This window comes from Fukomys damarensis, unplaced genomic scaffold, assembly GCF_012274545.1.
Source record: "Fukomys damarensis isolate Sample0158 unplaced genomic scaffold, DMR_v1.0_HiC HiC_scaffold_12, whole genome shotgun sequence".
Lineage (NCBI taxonomy): Eukaryota > Metazoa > Chordata > Mammalia > Rodentia > Bathyergidae > Fukomys > Fukomys damarensis.
The window spans coordinates 28,852,451-28,860,642 of NW_022900924.1; the positions used below are offsets into that span (position 1 = coordinate 28,852,451).

General features: G+C 36.1%; 1 protein-coding gene across 1 annotated transcript in view; it reads right to left on the bottom strand.

Annotated features, from left to right (window-relative positions):
- Window positions 1-6,720, bottom strand: part of Zbbx (zinc finger B-box domain containing) — a 100,574-nt gene extending 93,854 nt beyond the window's left edge. The window contains exons 1-3 of the mRNA XM_010606684.2: window positions 6,467-6,720; window positions 4,546-4,589; window positions 3,272-3,351 (exon numbers count right to left, since the gene is read on the bottom strand). The gene's annotated coding sequence lies outside the window, so the exon portion shown is untranslated. The remainder of the gene's footprint in view (window positions 1-3,271; window positions 3,352-4,545; window positions 4,590-6,466) is intronic.
- Window positions 6,721-8,192: the final 1,472 nt, after the last annotated feature.

Here is an 8,192-nt window from a genome sequence, read left to right on the forward strand (position 1 = left end):
CATATATGTTTATGATTGTCAGCTCTTCCTCTTGAATTGTTCCCTTTACAAGGATGTAGTGTCCTTCTTTGTCTCTCTTAATGAGTTTTGGTTTGAAATTTACTTTATCTGAGAATAAGATTGCTACCCCTGCTTTTTTCTGGACTCCTGACGCATGGAGAATTGTTTTCCATCCTTTCACTTTCAGTCTATGGACTTCCTTTTGCACTAGGTGTGTTTCTTGTATACAACATATTGTTGGATTTTGCTTCTTAATCCATTCTGCCAATCTGTTTCTCTTGATTGGTGAATTGAGGCCATTAACATTGATGGTTACAACTGATATATTTTGACTTATTCTTATCATGTTTTTGTCCATTTGTTGACTCTTTTTACTTTTTCTCCCATCTCCTTTTAGGAAAGGTAGCTTCTTGATGAAATATAATTTGGCTCAACATTCAGTCCTATGAGGGAAAAACTCCTGAATGGGGATTTTTAATTAGTTCAATTTGTTTGGTATGCAGGGCACATGGAAGGAAAAAACAAGCATAGGTTTATAGAAGCAGAGGCTCAAAAATGACGAGCTTACATGCCAAGTTCAAGTATTTGGAATTTATTTTGTAAGTAGTGAGAATCAGTGAAAGTTCTAGTGGGAAAAACAGAAAGTAAGACTACAGACTTTGCTCTAAGACTTATGTAAGATAACACCAAAATTGGGTTAGACAAATGGAAGTCTGCCTAACCAAATGAGTAGTTCTTCAATATTGTTCTTTGAGGAGCCATTCATAATTTCAATAGTGCAACTAATGATAGAAACACTTTTTGAATGCCTCTTTTATAACTATGGGGAGAGATCGTCATATATTAAACAGATATATGAATCAATTTTGTTGTGCATTTAAAAATGGAAATAAGATAAATTATTGGCCAATGACTCATGTGAGATGAAACTAATATCCAGAATACATAAGGAAATCAAACAATTTACCTGCAAAAATCCCCAAACAATTCAATTTTTGAATTTAGGGAGAGAGAAGGGAGGAGGGAGAGAAAGAGAGATGGAAACAGGTTGATTAATGGGTCTGAGTTATAGTTAGATAGGAAAAATAAGTTCCAGTAAACTAATGCACCGCAGAGTGACTACAAATAATGCTAATATATTATATATTTTAAGTGAACCCGGAAGAAATGATTTTGAATGGTTTTACAACAAAGGAATTGTAAACATTTGAGGAGAAGGATGTGTTCACCCTGTTTTGAATATTATACTACGTATATACATATCGCAACATTATATGGTACTTCATAGATATGTAGAGATTTTCATGAATTAAAAGCAAATAAATACTCAATACCACTAGTCGCCAAAGGAATGTAAATCTAAACTACAATGAAATATGTTACCAATTAAAACGTCTTACCTAAAATAGATAAAACATGCTGGCAAGGATGTAGAGAAAGGGAAACTTATACAGTACACTGTTAGTAGAGATTTAAATTAATATAGCTACTATGGAAAGCAGTGTAGAAGTTATGTATCATATTTTCCATTTATCATGTATAGATATAAATAGGTAATAGATGAATAAAATGCATTAATAACCACAAAAATTAAGTTTTGTCCTTTGAAGAAACAAATAGGCTCCAAGACATTATAAAAAGTAAAATTGATCAAGCAAAAAATACTCGATGTTCTCACTTATTTTTGCAAACTAAAAAATTTGATCTCATAGCAAAAGAGAATGAAATAATAGTAACCAAAGACTGAGAAGGGGAAAAAGGAGAGGGATGGAGAGAGATTAGATTAGAAATACCAAAACACAGCTAGATAGAAGGAATTAGTTCTGATATTCTATTTCACAGTAGGATAAACATTGTCAAGAGCAATATACAATAATTCAAAACTTTCCAACGCATAGAAATGATTCATGTTTGAGGAGATGGAAATGCTAATTAGCCTGATTTAATCATCATATGTGATATATACATTTTATGCTATCATACCATACTTTATAAATACATATAAATAAATGTGTCAATTTAAAACAAACTAAAAAGGAAAATAAATTTTTTAAAAAACTAAAAATGTTATTCAACAAGATCAACTATTTTGCTTACTTAAATTTAACTCCAAATTATTTAAACTACCTCTAAAAATCAAATCTAATTTCAAAGAGTATGTGTTACCATCTTAGAGAAAATTGTGAAGGAGTTATTCTCTGAAGATAATTGCAAAATAAAATTATACAAAATAATTTGCATTTTGAGCAACATAGTGGTTGCATCATGGGATTAAGTGCGAATACATTTGGAATTGCAATCAAAATTATGTATCTTCCTATTTCTTCCTGACCTCCGCTACAGGTAGCAAGGCCAAAATGGCAAATACGATATTATCACATTATTCTGACAGAAGTATCAAAGGAATACAACTAACTCAGATTTGTTTTTCACCATGAAGTACTGTCTATAAAAGCTAAAATAACTGTCAGAAAGTTAAAATACTCCAGGAGTGGAAAACTAAGATTTGGTTTGTGTTTGGGGAGGGAGATGACAGCATTTTCCAATGAAACTCTCTTCTACTATCTCCAAATTAAGCAATTATCATTATAAGAATTACTTATCTAGTTTTATCAAATAAAGGCTACAAAAGCCACCTTTAAGAAACCTCCAGGAAAAAGCTTTCTCAATATCAAGGAGTCTGTGCCCCTTTCCGATCCTACACAGAAAACCCAACTGCTAATCTCTTGTCTTCCCTAGATACCGTCTCACAAATTTCCATGTTATTATCATAGAAAATATATTTTAAATCCCCATAATTAATCACTCTGATTGATTGATGAAATAATCTTAATTACCCCAATTTTATTTACACACAGGGGTATACAATTTTATTTCTATGTACACATGCATAATGCCAAGCTGATACACAATGATTGATTATACCTGTACAAAGCATGAAAAAATATTCTCAAAAATCTCATTAGAATGAAATTACTCAGATTAATAGCTCTGCTGATAATGTGATTTAATCAATAAATGGTCTTTTTCAGGGGCATTTCACTTCACTGAATGCAATTAGTAAGGCTTCTTTTCAATTAAATCTTTTATCAAGTCACACACATAAGCCAATTTTCCTGCATGGAGAAAAAAGGGAAGATTATAATTGTGAGTCATGCTGTTCTGCCTGTTTCCTTTCTTAAAGCCAATGGAAAATTAGTTACCTTTCTTGAGACAGTGAGGCTATAACAATGTCAGGAGCATTAATAACAAAGCTCAAAACTTTAGTTACCTTTGGAAGCCAGGGAGATAAACTTTGTGTTATGCAAGCCTCATAGTTCCTTGTGTCTTTCAGTTATTCTGTTTCATTTTCTGCAATTAAATACCAGCATTTAGAAGTGATTTGGAAATTTTTCTGGACACATTTATTAGATTGTATTATTTTTCTTCCCCAGTCCCATTTTTGTCCACACATAATGTATCTATTATAATCCCGAACTGTTCATTAGGACTTGATGTTCCCTCACATGTTTCCAGTTTGTGAAAGCAACCCAAATATCAATGCCTGATGTCACTGGATGGGCAGCACATCAAACCAAAGTTTTCTGATCTATGAGCTATAAAGCTGTGGTCTCTTAAAAGTCTCTGAGAGAAAGGGATAGCATAAGAAACCACCTGCAGAAGGCCGTGGGAGAAATGTCAAGACTGCTTTACACAAAGCACTTCTGCTTTCATGATTTTTTACATCATAAGCCTTAGGGCTGGGTTATATAAACTCTTCTATAGTGTTTGGATGGCACAATAATTATTATTAATCTCACATCTGTGGCGGTCCGGCCGTCACAACACGAACGTACATGAGTTGGGGAGTGAGGATTGAGAAAGGACAGCACACTCAATAGTGTGGAGACAAGAGGTCCGATTTATTACACAGAAACAGCTCCTTTTAAAGGCAGGCCAACAGGAAGTATCAAGCAATATTAGGGAGGAGATCAGATCTTTGGCTATCTGAGTTCCTCCCATCACAAGGTCAAATTTAACAAAGTCCTTGAGCCAGGAGTGGCGGTGCATGCCTGTAATCCCATAAAACCAGTCTGGATTACAGTGAGCTCCATGTCAACACTGGTAATCCCATAAACCCAGCCTGGATTACACAGTGAGCTCCAGGTCAATCTCATCTGCATAGCTGAGACCCTCATCTCAGAAAAGCCAAATAGAGTCATAGATTGTGTCAATGCCTCAATGGTAGAAGAAGTTACTTTTCCAATGTCAAATGCCAGCAGGCTCCCACACACATGGACTAGAAATGTTATGGGATTACAAACAACCATGAAATTATTGCATTTCTTAATCACACCTTTCAGAAACCAAAGTCATTTAAATTTTCATCTAGACTACCCACTCTCATACAATCTATTACCCTATGTGTTTTCTCATGGATAGTTTACGTTTTAGTAAGTTAAATAGGCCTAAGACATGTCACAAAACCAGAAATCACTATTTTCTTCCCAGTCCTGTTAGCTGTAAATATGGTTCTATGTACTTAAAGTGGCAATCAGTTCATACCGTTTAGTAGATTGGTTGGTAAATATTCTTTCTTCTTTCATGTTCTTTCCATGCCATATATACAAAGGAAAGTTAGAGAAAGAATTGTTTTTTGTTAACTTTTTAAAAATTTTCATAGCGTTATCTCCAAATATTTTTTAAAAACTTTGGGTCATCAAATTGCTTTCAAGTAACATAAAGTTACTAAATTTTGTCTCTAAAAAATTCCTTACACTCATAGGAAAAATAGTACCCAGTTATTCTGTGTGGCACTTCAGATCTCCCATTATGCAGCACAATTTTCCTATGTCTTCTGCTTTATTTACTACCTCCTCACTCAGCAAATTTTATTCTATTTAATGCTCACTTCAAAGATCACCTCTCTCCTGAAAATTTCCTGTATCAAAAATGAGCTTCTCAGGTGGGGAGGGAAGGAGGTGGAGAAGGGAGGGCAGGGACAAGGGGAAAAAATGAGAACCAAGACCTGTCATGCAAAGGTACAAGATCCCAGTAATGAATGTAACTGTGCTGTGTACCTAGAATGTACCAATAAATTCAATTTAAATTTTTAAAAAATGAGCTCCTTATATATTTTCGCATGCATTAAGCTTGTTTGCTACTTCATGCTGCTTGGTGTTATTTTTTGCATCATTGCTTATCTAAGTGAAGATTCCTTAAGTAGCTCAAATATTTCAGGATCCCACCACTGATCTTTAAATCACCAGCGATTAGTAAATTGCCTATACATTGTGCAATTCTGATAATGTACTAGGTTTTAAGCATTTGAATTTTTCTACTGCTTTCAACTTATTGAATATCTATCCTATGAAATAAGCACTTTCTCCCTTTTTTCACACACATGAAAAAAACTTTTGTTTTCTTTAGTCCATGTCTTCTACCAAAAGCCTCCATGAACAATTAACAAATACACATTGAACACCTCCCTTATGTCAAGTATTGAGTTAAGCACTGATGTCAATCTTCATTGAACTTGCACTGTCGTGTGCAGAAAACAGGAAAATATATAAAAGCAAATAAAATAATTGCAAGACCCTAAATGGAAGTAACCAAAAGACCTACTTTCAGGTTATGCACCTGTAATACAAGTGGTACTTCTATGAGAGATAAGTATAGGCCTTAATGTAGCCTATAAGATTAAGCATGAAAAAAAAAAGGCTGTGGAGGGTTTTAGATTTCCATAATTATGTAGTTTTTATAATTTTAATCCTGGGTAGCTTCAACTTTGAAAAACTTTTTTAAAGATTTGCTAACTTTAGATTAAAAAGTCAAGGATTAAAAAAAAAGTCAAGGATCTATGTGTGCATGTGTGTGTTTATATACGTATACACATATACACACATATGCTTCTAACGATTATTTTGGAAAGAAAAGAAGCTTACACAGTTTCAGATTTCACAGGACTCCTTCCCCTAACTGTAGCTTAACTTGAAAAGTGGATTTCAAGAATGAAGTACATGTGGACAGAAAAGAACAAAGGAAAAACACTTCATGGGAGGCTATGATAAGGCTTCTCATGGGGCACGGAGGATAAAAGAGGCTGGCATTTGCTAAGAAGGGTCTGCAGGAGGATCCAGTTGAAGACGGCCCTGGATTTTCTGTTTCACTTTTCCATTCATTGACATCTTGTCTTTTGTGTATTAAAAGGAGGAAGAAGCACAGCGGGGCCAGGATTTAGCTCGAAAATGCAAGGACCCGAGTTCGATCCCCAGTTTAAAAAAAAAAAAAAAAAAAAAATGTAGGAAGAAGCAGAGGAAGCGGCTGGGTCCCGCTGCCCTTAGTTTTGGCAAACAGGCCCCGGGGTCAACTCCCCAACTCCCCTCCAGTCTTCTCTCCTCTCACATTGCCTCGCTCCTAGCACCACCCCGGCTCGGCTCACCCTAGACCCTCTCCTGCCACCTCCACTGGCAGCCGGCTGACTCACCTGAGACCCCAGTCTCTAGCGTCACCTCAGCCAGGCTGCTCCTCTGTTTCCGCTTTGGTCTCCTTGGCGACCGCGTCACTGCGGTACCCATAACAACCAGGCGGCGTGCTTGGCCCTGACGCTGTCCTCCAGCAGAGGGGGCACGTTAGCTCCCGGAAACGGTCAGGAAAATGTTGGTCAAGGGAAGGAAAGAGCAAGGGAATTCAACAAGACCCAGTGGAGGTCTTGGGGATTCCGGACATAACACTTGTACCATTTGGCAAGCACTAGTCCAAAACTTTAATGTAATATTTCATTAACCCTCATAACCCAATTCATACTTAAGAAAAGTAAGGCCCTGAGAATTTGACACACATCACAAAGCTAGCGAAGGACAGACCCAAACAGTTTAGGCTCAGAATTCCCATGTATGTTGTACGTTTTCTTGTTGATCAAAGGCTACAGCACACAACTTTAGAATAAGAATTCAAGCCTCTTGGCAAACCTAGAACTCTTTATATCAACTATATGACCACGGGGATATGTGAATATAATACAGAGAGAGAGTGTGTGTGTGTGTGTGTGTGTGTGTGTGTAACATAAAAAGAAAAGAGATACAATCAACCCATGCTTCTCAAACTTTTTTATTTTTGTACTGTACAAAGAAGATTCTGATCAACTCTTTTATTTTTGGCTTCAAAAATATGTTTCGGTTTTTCAATTTGTGTTTTTATATACTGAAGGTAAGATATGTGATTGTTTCTGCAATCAGTCACTCTATAAACTTCTACACTTAACTGTATTGTGCGCACCCCCATACTGGGCTAATTTTTTTTACAATTGTATGTAGTTAAAACACAGGCCTTTACATCATCATTTTGTATGTCCCTATATCTGCCAATATTTTATCTTGCGAGATTCAATTTTATATAGTGTAAAAATCACCAAGAATAAGTGATGCCAATGAACCTTTAGGGCGTAAGCCAACCAGAAGTTCTAGTCCTACCACACGCACCTGCTGTATGAACTCAGCCAGTTATAAAAAACAGTCTAATTGGTTTAGTGAGGTAACAATACATTTAGTGTAGCACAGCACAGTGACATGGAATGTATTAGTAGTGTTTAGTTCTAAATCAGGTTCATACCAGGTATTTGATAGAGTATAATAGTGACAGCAACATAGCTAGGATAGTTACTATCATACTTCTCCTGAAGTAACTTCACAGGCCCTTCCTTTAACTCTAATACAATGCATGTTTCAAACGGACATCTAATATTGTAGTAGTTTAGTTTAGTTTTTATGTGCAGGCAGGCAAAGTATTATAGGCAGATAAGCTAGAGATTAATGTACAGTCAGAGAGGGATTGATACTTCAAGAAATCAGCACAAAATAAAAAGATAGCAGAACTGTGGATCAGGACAAATCTGAAGAGAACCAGGCCTCAGGATGGAAAAGCAATACCAAGCCCTGCATGTCTTCCTATAGATAAACAGCAATGCGAGATTATACTGCAATTGCTGTCACCTGGACCAACGAGCCACAGATAGGCATCAGACACGTAAGTGGGTGACCAGAACATCTAGACCCGTACTCCCCTACCTTTCCAAGAATATCTGGATCTTTACCTTGCTACAGGACCATTTCCCTATTGGATCAGTTTCTTGCTTTCCTATTTTGAATGTGCCTCCTTCCGATTTCCCAACTTCCAGTTTTCTATTCCTCTATATCCAATTTCCCTATTGCTCT